The sequence below is a fragment of the Mus musculus genome, chromosome 8 (assembly GCF_000001635.26).
Source record: "Mus musculus strain C57BL/6J chromosome 8, GRCm38.p6 C57BL/6J".
NCBI lineage: Eukaryota > Metazoa > Chordata > Mammalia > Rodentia > Muridae > Mus > Mus musculus.
In genome coordinates this window covers 128,278,763-128,292,830 of record NC_000074.6, presented here as the reverse complement: position 1 = coordinate 128,292,830, position 14,068 = coordinate 128,278,763, and the positions used below count along the sequence as shown (strand labels likewise).

Sequence of the window (14,068 nt, the reverse complement as noted above, 5' to 3'; positions counted from 1 at the left end):
CTCCTAGAATCTTCTAGTCCACATTCATAGAAACCCTAGGCAGTGATCGATAGCCCTTCTCCCAGGAGCAAATACCAAATCAAAGCCGTCTTTGTGTTTCTACCCAGAGGAACCCTACTGAATGGGGCAGATAGACAGCCTCTAATACTGTGCATAAATAATCCACTCATACACATGTGAGCTGGATAGCTTGGTCCCACCTGCTCTGGAATGTCACTGTGGTCCAAGATCACTAGCAAGGCTCAGCCCCTTCTGCACCTGTCCCAGATTCACACACTGCACAGATGCCACCTCTCCAAGGGACAATAGTGCAAACCATTGTCTACTCCGGGGCTCCTCCGAGCTGGCCCATCTTCTTGTCACGAACATCCTGCCTTCATATTTCCTTTCCTGATCTCATTGAGAAATAAGAAATTGGGTTACAAGCGACCTAATTCCATTTGCTCATTATTCCTCAGAAATCTGAGTCTCAGAGAGGGAGTGTAATGGAAGGAGGCTGAAGACAGGGAGGCTACGGTGGCTGTGCCATTTTGAATAAATTTCTGTTCCTCCTTATTTGCAAATACAGAAGCAAACTTACAGGATTTTTCTGGGATACTATCTTCTTCCCAGTTTCTCAAGTTCTACTAGGCATACTCTTGGTGGAAGGGGTCTGGGCTTGCTCAGACATGGACTTTCTCTTAGTTTCGTGGTAGATACCTTAAAAATTCCAATGAAATCCACTTTAAACAGAGGCATACTGCGCAGGTGGGGATGAGGGGACATGAGGCACTGACTTTTAACCTGGAAAGACTTGGAATCCCTATGCTTTTTCTATATTCAAGGAGAGTCTCTGACCTCCACATATTTTTTTCTGTCTCCCCCTCCATTGGCAGTGTCATGAGTAGATGAGTAGAATCATTTTTTCTCTTTAACATTGTTAATTTTTCCTTCATCCATATGTTCATATGAAGTTTTTTCTTTATGCTCAATCTCAACATTCATCTAATCTTGCAAGTGATTAGAATTCTTGACACCCTTCATCCCCCCACTGTGTGTGTGTGTGTGTGTACGTGGTGTTCAGCTTGCCTGGGTGCATGTGTATATATGTATGTCCTTGTTTATCTATGCATACAAGCACACAGAGATCAACCTTGAGTATTGTTCTTCAGGGAGTTGTCTCTGTTTTTCTTCGAGTCAATGTCTGCTACTAGCTGTCCTGGCTAGTTTTATGTCAACTTGACACACGCTAGAGCCATCAAAGAAGAGGGAGCATGAATTGGGAAAATGCCTCCGTAAGATTGGGGTTAAGGCAAGCCTGGGGGGCATTTTCTTAATTAGTGGTCAAAGGGTGAGAGCACAGCCCTTTGTGGTTGGGGTCACCTGTAGGATGGTCCTGGGTTCAGTAAGAAAGTAAGCTGAGCAAGCCATGGGGAGCATGTTAGCCAGTAAGCAGCACTTCTTTGTGGTCTCTGCATCAGCTCCTGCCCTCAGATTCTTGCCAGGTTTTAAGTTCCTGTCCTGACTTCCTTCAGTGATGGACTACAGGTGTTGAAGTAAAAGTCAGATAAACCCTTTCCACCCCAATTTGCTTTAGGTAATAGTGTTTAATCATAGTAACCCAAACCAAGGCACTAGCCTAAAGCTTGCTGAATAGGCTAGGCTGGCTGATTAGCCAACTTCAGGAATCCTCCTATCGCTGTCTCCCAGTGCTAGGTTTGCAGATACATGTCATGACACCTGGCATTTTACTTGGGTTCTAGTGATCAGACTCAGGTTCTCAATTTGCAAGGAAGCACTTTCCTGATTGAACTGTATAGCCTCAGCCTTTGAAAGTTCTTTTAAGCTAATTTGCTCCTGTAGTCCCCCATCTTGCTCTGTGACTAACTTTTCCTGAGCCGCAGGCAAAGGAGCAAGATTGAGTGGTTGTCAGGACTCTGAGGTGAATGTGAGAACTCTACAAAGTTGTTTCATTTCCAGTGTTTCTGACTTTATTTTACTTTTGTAGTGCTGGAGATGGAACCCAGGGCCTCTTGCATATGGAGCAAACTACCAATGAGCCATCCCTCTGGCCTGATATTGCTGTATTCCAGGCTAGCCATCTCAAAGTGGACTGACATAGAACATGGGCATGTCAGGCTTCCAGGGAGCGGTTGCCTGAAGGGCTAGAGAGACGGGGCACAGGGCAGGACTAGAGGAGGTGCCCACTGGAATGTGCAGTAATCAGTGGGGGAGGAGGCAAGGAGGGATTTCCTTATCTTTAATACCAACACTGGAGCAGGCTGTTAGGAATAACATCACAGAAGACATTAGCAAACCGTGGCTATATGTGTACTGCAACTTTTCAGAGCCTCTCTACTCACTTCTGCTCACCCTTGGCAACCTCCTTTCCCAACACCAGTCCCTGGGAGCTGATGTCACACCATGGAGAGACAGAAAATGCTGCACTCCTGTGCGTAGAACTCTCAGTTTTCTAAAACAAAATTAAAGATCACCCAGGATCAAGCATCATCTTGATGATGAGCACTTCCACCGCTGCTGGGAGAGCAGCTTCACTGCTTTCTTGAAAACAAGCCAAAAGGTCATTGGGCTTCCACAGCTTTCATAACAGAGGATTTTATGATCTTCTAAGAAGCAGTCTGACGAAATGCAAGGCTTGTGGTTCAGATAAAAACGCCATTCTTTGTTAAAATCTCTAGGCTTATTTCTTATGCTTTCATTTTTAGATTCAAAACTCATTTTTTTGAGCCTAGTCATTACTAATTTGCTTCTTTTGTAGCACAAAACTCCTAACATTTGCCCTTGAAGTGGCCATTCTCTTTACACTGGGTGATCTCATCCTGGTGTCGCTTCCTAACTTTCGCTAGAGCTTTTGGGGACAGATGCATTTAGTCTTGGCAATCATTGAGTTTTTCTGTCCTTTGCAGTTTCAGCTTGTCTTGAGTTGCCAGGAAGGGGAGGGCATCACTGTGCTGTTGAATACAGAATTTGGCTTCTCTTGGGGAAGGGTGGTGGTGGTCACTGTTTGGAGGAACTATGCAATCAGCTGGAGAACACTCCAAGCCTTTCTGACATGGCTGAAGATGACTTTTGACTTAGTGTAGGGTAGTCTACTGGCAGAGATCCTTGATTAAGGCATTGTCTCTGTGTCTTTAAAGAGAGTTTTCTCCTTTTCCTTTTTTCCCCCCTCTTCTTCCTCCTCCTTCTCTACTCTCCCTCTTTTAAGTGTTTCAGATAAAACCTAGGGTCTAGCAACATGCTAGGCAAGTGTCCTATCATTGAGTTTTGCCCTCAGCCTGAGTCTCCTCTTTGATTCATTGTAAATGCTGTGCTAATATTATAAACTAAGACCCTTTCTTTGCTGTGTTCTATGCCAGTAAGTTAAACAATATTTGTTCATCACCTGGTTATATTAAGCAAGGTTCTCTAGAGGTACAGAATTGATGGAATGAATATTATTACAAAGGAGATTTATTGGATTGGCTAACATAATATGGCTGGGCACTCCAACAACTGCAACCTGTACACTAGAAAGGCTGAGAACCTGGTGGCTGCTTACTTCGACAAGTAGACACCCTAGAAGTCCCACTCTGTCCCTGGCCTGGGGAGTTGCTAGTCTTTCATCCTTTCAGGAGGTTGAAGAAGCTGGTTCTGATGCCAGGGAAGGATGGCAGCAACAGAATATGTACTCTCACTAGCAAGGGGGCATGGGCTGGCTGGGGAAGCAGTGGTTTCTCATGCTGACCTCTTTGTACATGGGTCTCTGGGAAACTCTGCAGGACAGTCTTTCCTGGTGTGGTTAATATGTCCAAAAATACCCTCACAGATTAGCCCAGATATGTTTCTCTTAGTTGATCTCATATCCAGTCAAGCTGACAACTGAGATTAATCATCAGATTTGGCTAGTGTTAGGGCTAAAGACTGTGGTCCTTCTTGGGGACAGGGTTTGGTGGTATGTCATGAGAGCAGCAGAATGGCTTCATGTATGGAGGAAAAGTGATCAGGCTGGACACTGGCGCAATTAGTGCTGGTGTGATCTGTCTCCACTGCTTTTCATAGAAGGTATATTCAAAAAATGGCCATGTCTTTGGGTGAGTTTGAAGTCTCTATAAAGGTCAGGCCTTTCATCATATCTTCAGGCCCAAATAGGCAGTTGATTCTGTCTCTTAAGCTGATGAAAATAGACCTAAGCAGCTGTTATCATCATCACAAACCAGAGGTGTTATCACCAACGAAGCTAGTGTGTGTGGGGGATTGTAAAAGATACTCAGCCTTGTGATCTCCAAAAGTTAAAATAAGAGGGGTGGCGATATGGTTCACCTGTAAAACACTTGTTGTGTAAACATAAAATGCAGAGTTTGGGTCTTCCAAATCTGTGTATAAACTGTGTGGGTGGCCTTCTTGAAATTCCAGTGCTTGGTAGGTGGAGAGACAGGTGGTCCTTCAAGTAGGCTGGCTAGCCAGACTAACCTAAACTGAAAATTCATTGTATGGCAAGAGAATCTGCATGTGTATGTGTATATATAGTGCACATGTATGTGTGTGTGTATGATGGAGGATGATGGAGAAAGACCCTCATTATCAGCATGTCTTTCACATACATGTGTTCCCACTCACATGTGAATAGACATTTATTAATTAATGCATACATAGGAGAGAGGGAGAAAGAAAACTGAGCCTATAGCTCAGTTCAGAACATGTACCTAACATGACAGACTATATATAGTCAATCTCCAGTACTTCAAAAACAAACAAACAAACAAACAAACAAACAAATTCATAAATAACTAAAAGCAAGAAACTGAGAGCCAGTGGAAGAATAGACTTTCCCAGATGTCCTCAAGTTTCACAGAGTCCACTGTGATGTGAGGAGACATTAACAACACTGCCTGCCATGCCCAGGATCACTACAAATGCGGTTTAACCAAGCAGCCTTACTCTACTGTGGCACAATGCTAAGAGGAACCAACAGAGGGGTGCCTCCTGGGGTCAAACATGTGGTGACCATCCACAGAGCAGCCAGGAAGAGAGGAGGCTCAGTAAGGTACCCTGGCTTGGCTTATACTAACACCTCTGGGAAGGAGGGAAGAGACATCCTCTGAAGCCAAAAGTGAGGCAAATGACCAGCTGGGAATATCCAAGAACAAAGTTAAGCAGCCCAGAAACCCAGGGTCTGCCATGCTAGAGACAACAGTTTGGAACTGGGCAGCTGATAGGCTCTGGACAGGAGTGTATATGTGTAGTGCTTGGGACAGGAATATAGAGGTGTGGTATATGGAGTGGCTAGGTTTGAGAAAGAGATCACTAGGCTTGGGTCATGAACAGGAAGCTGCGCATCCTTGGGAGTTAGGGCTTCTGTGTACCCACCCAATGTGGGATAGTGCTTGGGTGGTTGTAAGGCCTCTATCCCATGTTTTGCCCATGGGTAGCAGTGATTGGGGGCAGTGGGATAGCATGAGTGAGGTATTCTCTTCTGGAAGGCACACAGAGATAGTGAACCTGTTTGAGCCTCTCTCTCTCTCTATCCCCTCCCTCTCTCTTCCATTGTGTGTGTGTGTGTGTGTGTGTGTGTGTGTGTGTGTGTGTGTGTATGTCTATGAATACATGTGCATATGTATGTGTGTATGTGTCTGTGTGTGCATGCTTATGTGTATATGCGTATGTGTGCATGTGTAGCCATGAAGCGTGTATCCCTGTTCTCACAGCTTCTTTATTTGGGGTTTAGGAACAGCCTCAATTGGTAAAGGTTTTGCTCCATAAGTGGTCAATGTCCAGAACTCGTGTATACAGCCAGCATGGTGGTATGTACTTGTAATCTACAGACTATGGAGGTGGGGACACACATGTCCTTAGGGCTCACTGGTTAAATAGTCTGGGTGACTCAGTGAGCTCCAGGTTCCAGTGTTTCAAAAAACTAAGTGTATGGCGGGCAGTGGGGGTAAACACCTTTAATCCCAGTGCTTGGGAGGAAGAGGCAGGCAGATTTTTGAACTTGAGGACAGCCTGGTCTACAGAGTGAGCTCCAGGACAACCAGGGCTACACAGAAAAAAAAAAAAACAATTAAGTGTATGGTATCTGAGAAAACAGAGAGAGAGAGAGAGAGAGAGAGAGAGAGAGAGAGAGAGAGAGAGAGACCGACCAAAAATAAAAACAATAACAAAAACAAAACAAACAAAAAGCCAAGACAAAACCAAGAAAGCAAACCTCCAAACCCCAGCTCTATTTATATTCCCAGTTCAACCTGTGTAAGTGCATGGACATCATGTCAGCAAAAAAACAAAACAAAACAAAAAAACAACCCTAAGTCACTGGGCCCATCTTGCTTTTCACTCTCTTCCTTAGCCTCCATTAATGAAGAAGAGGGGCAACCCCAGTGCCTGCTCAACACCCACAGGTCACCTGAAGGGTCTGGTAGAATGCTAACCTTAGTCATCTTTGATTTAGTGAGGGAAAGAAACACCGACCCCTTTTCTGCTGTTAAATAATGATAATATATGCTCTAAAAACTCATTACGACCATAATCATGAATAGCTAGTGATTTAGAATTTGAGTTAAATAGTTAGGCTGCTACATTTGTGCTCTTTGGGTGTTTGAATATAATTATTTGAGGATTAAATTGAGAGACATCGATCAGTCCCAGGAATAAATAGCAGGCTTGCTTGCAAAGCCCAAATTGGAAGGGAGAAATGAGAGTTTGCAGAGAAGATGTCTGTTGTCTGAATGAATGAATAAGAAGCAGATACTCCACACCTAATTACAGAAAGGCTTCAGGAAAGGAATTGATTAGGGTTTTCAAGAAGATACCTGAGTAATGAAAGGTGATTTTAGGAAATGGTTTTGTTTTTGTTTCACCTTTAATGGACTCTAAGACTGGAGAAGGGATTTATTAAAGGAGAAAAATGATAACTATAATTATATCATTTAGCAATCTCAATTTGGACAAAAGCTTGGCAGTAGGATAGCTTTCTTGGAATAAAAGGAGTATGGAGGCCCAATTAAACACTACCTCCCATGGCACATATATTAGATTCACAAAAACCTATTACACCATCCTTGCTTGCTGATAGATATGTCCCCAGAAGTTTATATCACACTTGGAAAAAATGGAATTTATCACAAGAGCTAAACAAACAAGTAGCCTGTCGCTTTGTACCGAGGGTAACCTTAAAGCAAGGGTATTGCGTATAGTTATACCTCCAGGTCAGTTGATTGTACATATTTTTGAAAAAAGTAAATCCTTTCAATTAATTTTTTTCAGTGTAAATCTGTTTCAAATGACTTACTCTACACCCTAGAGTCCGGTTTTAATGTGCTTCTGTTAAGGATTTCATAACACGCGGTTTGGAATACTTTTGCCTGAAAGTACGAGCTGTTATCTCAGTGTAAAGCAAGGTGAATGGAAACACGCATACAAAGGTATTCTGTAGCTCCCACTGAAATCAAACTGGAGAAGGCAAGTCTGTGAAGCCAGGAGATCAGCAAGCAAGGGTGTGTGTTCAAAGGCTCTCTGCTCTTGGGCTCACAGCCAGTAGACTATCCTTGTGAGTCTATAGGGGTGGGAATGTGGGGAAGGTTTTGGACTCTCTCAATCCTCAGAGACCCCAAAAGACAAAGAAAATTCAAACCAGTAGATGTTTCATAGCACCTGGGAGAGAATCCCAGTCCACACATTCTTGCAGTTTCATAAACTAGCAAACACAGACCAGCATGGTGTTTTCCAATACTATAGGGCAATATATCACACACACAAATTACCTCTGGGCTCTGGCCAAGAAGAGCTTTAAGGAAACCAATGGATCTCCTGCCGTTTCACCACATTGAACTCACATCCTCCCTGTCTGCAACTACCCAGAGGAAACGACCGTTTTACCCAAAAATGAGACTGTAAAGTAAGGACAGGACTGAGCTCAGGATAGGATTCAGCATGGTAGGGGAAGGACCAGTAGTCACAGACTTTCCTCTCACCAGCACTGGGCACTGACTGGGCTTTGAAGTTCTGGGCTGGATTGGCAAATTATATTTCAAAGGAGCAGGAGGACATGATTAGGAAGGTTGGTGTGTGAAAACAGCACCTGGGGCTCTGATTGGGACACGAAAGATACTGCTGAGGATTTAGGGATGGCAAAAACTGGCTTGTGATTTCCTGTGCCTGTGAACAGGTTGCAAACTCACTTAGAAGCCAAAGGGGACCTTGGTATTCATCATGTGCTGCCCATCTTGTGTTTTGAGACAGGGTTGCTGATTGGCCTGAAACTTGCATGCTAGCAAGCCCCAACATTGGAATTACAAGTGTGCACCACCACACCTGCGTTTTTAATGTGGGTTATGGGGACCAAATTCAGGACCTCACCTTGTGCTTCAAGCATTTTATCAACTGAGCCATCTAACTATCTCTAAATGTTAAGGTGTTTGTTGCTGCTACTTCACCAGAATCCTTAGCTCCTGTCAAGAAGTTACCTTTGGTGCCTTCCCTATCCTTCACTATTCATCTTGCCCTTCTAGCACACTAACCTCCACACCCTTGCATACATTACCCCTCAAACTTCTCCATGCTGGAGGGGCATATACTTCTTATTGTCCCTTACACTGCAACATTGCTTGAACTGGTAATCCAAAGAACTCTGAGACCCAGCCAATGCCTTCAAAGATGTTACAATCTCCTTAAAATGATGAGAATAACAGACAATTGCAAACATAAAACTACCCAACTTGTGAGGGTAAATGCAAAATCTTATAGAAGAGAGGGTGTGATGTGATCTGGGTCAGCAAGGGTAAGGTGTGGTTTCAGCAGCTGGAGGGGGGGGGGGGCGATGTCAGGGAAGGAACCCAGGAAGGGTCAGGACTGAGGCTGTCAGGAAAAAAAAAAACAGCCAACAGGATCAGGAACAGACACAGATGGGATGTGGGAGGGGCTCCCATGCCAGAGCAGGGACCCTTCTGTGCTGGACCAAATGCTAGCAGGTGTGTGATAGGGAGGGAACCTGGAGTGTTGGGATGCTGAGGGCTAGTTTGCAGGGCTGGTGTTAAGTAGAAAGTGGAGGCCAACTGAGTCCAGAACCCAGGTTTGTTTGTTTGTTTGTTTTTGTCATGTTAGGAAAAGATGACATGGGAATAATGATTTAGAATCTCCCATGGACCAGTTGTAGTGGCTTAATTAAATGGCTTACTCAATGAAGGGCAGCATGTAAATCAGAAATTCCTGGGACAGGTTTTGAGAAGAGTCCTTGAAGACAAAGTATCAGGGTTAAAGTCTCAGATGGAACACTTCCTCTTTTTTGTTTTCCTTCCTACCTCCTTTACACTCTTGTCTATAGTGTGCACTCGCATGTGTGTGTGCTTGTGTGCATGCATGCATGTGTGTTTCATTTAACAAGACAATTTGCTGACCTGTTTGAGATGGCTCTGATGACTGTACAATAAGCGGGACTTAGTGATCCTGTGGAAGAGGGGAAAGGGGGGACACAAAGTATGATGGCAAACCCCTTCCCCATTTCTTTTTTGTTTTTCGAGACAGGGTTTCTCTGTATAGCCCTGGCTGTCCTGGAACTCACTTTTTAGACCAAGCTGGCCTCAAACTCAGAAATCTACCTGCCTCTGCCTCTGCCTCCTGAGTGTTGGGATTAAAGGCATGCACCACTATGCCCAGCTACCTTCCCCATTTCTTGAGTCCCCCATCTAAAGCTTCATCTCCCAAGGACAAGCACATCTCAGAAGCACACGCTTATTAATCTAAGACTAGGTCTGGGCCAGCCACAGCTTGCAGATGATGTTCTGTGATGAGCTTGTCATTTTGAGCTGACTGGAGATCTCCAAGCAGTTTGTTGAAAAAAAGGAAGTGGATCCTGTTTACTCCCAAACCCCACTGTGCTCAACAGGATTAAGAAATGAACACTGATGCTTTCCACAAGCCTTGTCCAGAGCTTCATCTTATGTGTGCTTACTTACTTGTGTGCACACTGAAGTTTGTACACGTTGGTGTGGCTCCTTCCCCCAGTCGAGATGGCAGTCTCATGACAAGGATACACCACTGGGGAGTCTGTTGCCATGGCCACTCCCATTCCTTCCCTTGCTTCCTAGCTCTTGGCATCATGCTTGTTTACTTATTTGCTTTTGCAGAGCTGGATGGTAGACCTCAGGATTTTCAATACTCTAGGTAAAAGCTCTACCAGTGAGCTTTACTTCCAGTCCCTTCTTTCTTTATGTGTTTTTCATTTCCATCATTTGCTTATTATAGACTCTTTCTGGGAATGGAGTGATGGCACATGTAAACTGTGATATCAGCTTTTCCACTTTGAACAATCCCCTGGCAACCCATCAGACTTGTGTCTGCACTAACAAGTATAGAGGAGTTCTCATTGTTGAATACCATAGTTCACTTTACATCTACCCTTTGAAAGACATTTGCTCACAGGCTTAGAATTAATCAAAGTCCCAGAAAATACTTGTGTACAGGCTCTTGTGTGAGCCTACCTTTTGATTTGTCCAGAATAAAGTCCTTATTCTCCTTATTCTGCTGGACCTTATGTGTGTGCTTAGTTTTCTAGTAAATCATAATTTTTTCCATAATGACTCTGCTATTTCACATTCCCATTGAAGATGAAGGTTTCTTGGCAATCTTGGTCAGTCTGGGACATACATACATGTGTGTGTGTGTGTGTGTGTGTGTGTGTGTGTGTGTATGCCACTACTACTGATGTGTAGAAATGGCTAAGGAGATTTGAAGAGTGCCATGGCAAATTTTATGTCAACTTAATGCAAGCTAGCATCCTCTAAAAGGTGGGACCCTCAATTGAGAGAAAAATGCCCCATAAGATTCAGCTGTAGGGTATTTTCTTAATTAGTGGTAAATAGGGGATGGCCCAGCCTATTGTGGGTGGTGCCATCTCTGGGCTGGTATTCCTGAGTTCTATAAGAAAGTTGATTAAACAAGCCATGTGAAGCAAGCCAGTAAGCAGCACTCCTCCATGGCCTCTGCATCAGCACCTGCCTCCAGGTTCCTGTTCTGTTTGAGTTCTGCCTGACTTCCTTTACTGATTAGCAACAATATGGAAGTGTAAGCTGAATAAAGCCTCTCCTCCATTGACTTGCCTTTGGCAATGGTGTTTTGCTGAAGCAATAGAAATACTAACTAAGACAGGCACTATATTAATTGCTTTTCTGTTGCTGTGATAAAACACCATGACCAAGACATCTTATAGAAGAAAAAAATCTGATTTTGTCTTCTGGTTCGAGGGGGCTAGAATCCGTAATGGTGGGGACAGCTTGGTGGTGGACAACATATGGCAAGCATGAAGGCTTAACAGCTAGAACAGGAAGCTGAAAGCTGAAAGTTCGCATCTCGAACTACGAGCATGAAGCAGAGGAGGTGGGAACACATGCACACACTAGGAATGGCATGAAGCCCTGGAACCTCAAGGTCTACCCCTAGTGATATGTCCTCCAGATGAGGTTGGTGACAAATCTTCAGTGGTGACCAATGGGAGAACATCTTTCCTCCTGGGAGCCCTCTGCAGTAAAGTGTCTTTTTCCTCCACTTTAAATGTAAGATTATTACAGTCTAGCATATTTTTAGTTCTTCTTGTAAAGGTAGCTGTTCTCAAACTCAAAATGTAGCCAAGAAATGACTTTGAACTTATGATCCCTTCTTTTTACCTCCCAGATGCTGAGATTACAAATCATGTACCACCATGTGTGCTTCATGTGGTGCTGGGAACTGACAAAGTCATAGAATAGGGCAGGTTTTGTAACTGGAAAATCTCATTCAGGACAGGGAGGTTCTCAACCCTTGACCCTCCTCCCCGACCTGCTTCTAGTTGAGCATGTCCTATGTTTACCATTCATGCACTGAGTTCAAGACTGACATCTATGTGTGCATCTTCAGGAATCCTAACTGCCAACTCATCATGCTAAGCACAACGTTTAGTAATCACAGTTTGGGAGAGAGGGGGTAATTACCGATGACTTCTAGAAATGGTCCTATGTTTCTACTTTCTTGACTCTAGCTTGATAAACCCTTCTCTATAGACAACCTCCAGGGTAAGCCCTTGAAAGAACTGTTAGATAATTGCTATTTAGTGTTTTCAAGCAAAAGCAATCATGTAAATATATACCAGAAACTTAGTAGCAATTCATCTGGAAGAATAAGCACAGATTTTTTTCCCTAAGGAAGTTAAAAAAAGTATTCCACAGAACAAAGTAAGAGGGTTGCAATAGATATAAAATTCAGAATTCAGCTTCAGTCAAGGACAAATGATTAGAGAGAATTGGGGTGCCCTAGAATATGGATAAATCCACAGAATACTTCTGGATGAAAACAAAACAATAAATGATTATTTATATTGCTTCACCTTTTTGTAAATGATTGATTAAAGTGCAAACAGAGTTAAGAAATTCAAGTATCCCTCATCAATCAGAGACCGAAATCTAGCTTGTAAGCTGAAGGCTGCTTTAGGGAGCTCACAGGGTGGTTCTGGATGTGTCATTTCTAGATAAATCTAGAGGATTTAAGGACTCTATCAGTTCTTTGTCTTGTAGCCATGACAAAAGTACCCAACAAAAGCTCACAGTTTGAGGGTACAGTCAGTTATGTGGAGAAAGCACAGTGGCAGGATCAGGAAGTGGCTGGTCACATGGTATCCATCAGCAGTCAGGAAGCAGGGAGAGATGAATGGTGGTGTTCAGCTTTCTTTGCCCTTTATCTATGCATCCCCTGTCCTCATCTATGTGATGATACCAGCTACATCTTAGGATTCTGGACTTCACAACTTACAGGGTCTGTGTCATTTTATATTAGAAGCTAAGCGCATAGGATTTCTGTCATGCACATTGTTTCCAGTTGCTGCTGTAACAACTGAGACCTACTTTAAGTCCCAGAGACTTAAAACAAGGTAACTTGTTCTTTTCTATTTCTGGAAGTCCCACCTACATTTTCATTGGGCTGAGTCAAGGTGTTAGGAGAGCTTGTAAACCTCCAGGCTCTACAAGCAGACTGAGTCTTTGCCTTTACCCTGTATAGATGCCTGCACTGACCCTTGGCTTGTGACCCCTCTGCCCTTCTTCAGATAGCATCACCCCAGCCTTTGCTTTCATCCATATTTCATTTTGTCCTCTGCTGCCAAATCTCCCTCTTTTCTCCTTCTTACAGCACTGCCATCAGCAAAGCTCACACTCTAGAACTCTGCAACACAGTTACCAAAACATGAGGCAAAGGCCCTAACAATATTTAAAGTAAGTTCACAGTTTTGTGTTGGGTTGCATTCATAGTTATCTTTGGCAGGATACAGTTGTATACATCTGTGGAGACTCTTTAGCCAGCCTTTCTCTGCATGTAAAGGGTTAGGGTACTTATCCTAGGATGGAGACCTTTCTCCTGACTCAGGACAACTCCCCACCCCCTCACCCCCAAGGAGAATTCTAGTCCACACATGTCCCTCAGTCACTCAAGATAGATTCTATTAAAGCTATTCTCCAACCCGTGCATTACTGATAAAAGAAGAATAGCCCCAGAGGGGGAACAAAAGAGCACTCTAACTTATCTGTCCATACAAAGGATGGGATAAATAAAATATATGCCTGGCACCAAAAGTCTCAGGAGGCAGATGAGACACTGAAGTACAAGAATTACAAGAACAGCAAGACAGGAGGCATACAAAGACCACGCTCCTCCACTGTTGTACAGTTTCCCTAACTGACAGGTGCAGGGATTTAGAGGACCAGGAGCAGGGTGCATGGAGACAGAGGGCTGAGCATTTCCCAGATATAAGTATTAGGACAGTTGCTAATCCAACTGGCAAAAGTAGCACATTTCAGAGCTTTGTGTTTGATCTCAGGGCATCACTGGTGTCCCTAATGGGCAGTCCCTGTCTCATGTCAGGCTGAAGGCCCAAGACAATTTTTAAATTCACCACCTGGGAATCTGGAAAGTCCACTTGCACAAAACAAAGTATTGAAGATCTAAGTATGCAACTATACTCATATGAAGGACAGAATCAGGTAAAACACAATTAGAAGACAGAGCTGTCTCTGAAGGGCTGTGGAATATATTTAGACATTACAACCTAAACAACAGAGGCTCGTAACAGTGCCTG

The 14,068-nt window shown here is 43.7% G+C and overlaps 1 long non-coding RNA gene across 2 annotated transcripts in view; it reads left to right on the top strand.

The window, feature by feature from the left end:
* A930035F09Rik overlaps nt 1–14,068 on the top strand; it is a 153,525-nt gene that overhangs the window by 65,407 nt on the left and 74,050 nt on the right. The gene's annotated exons all lie outside the window — the stretch shown is intronic.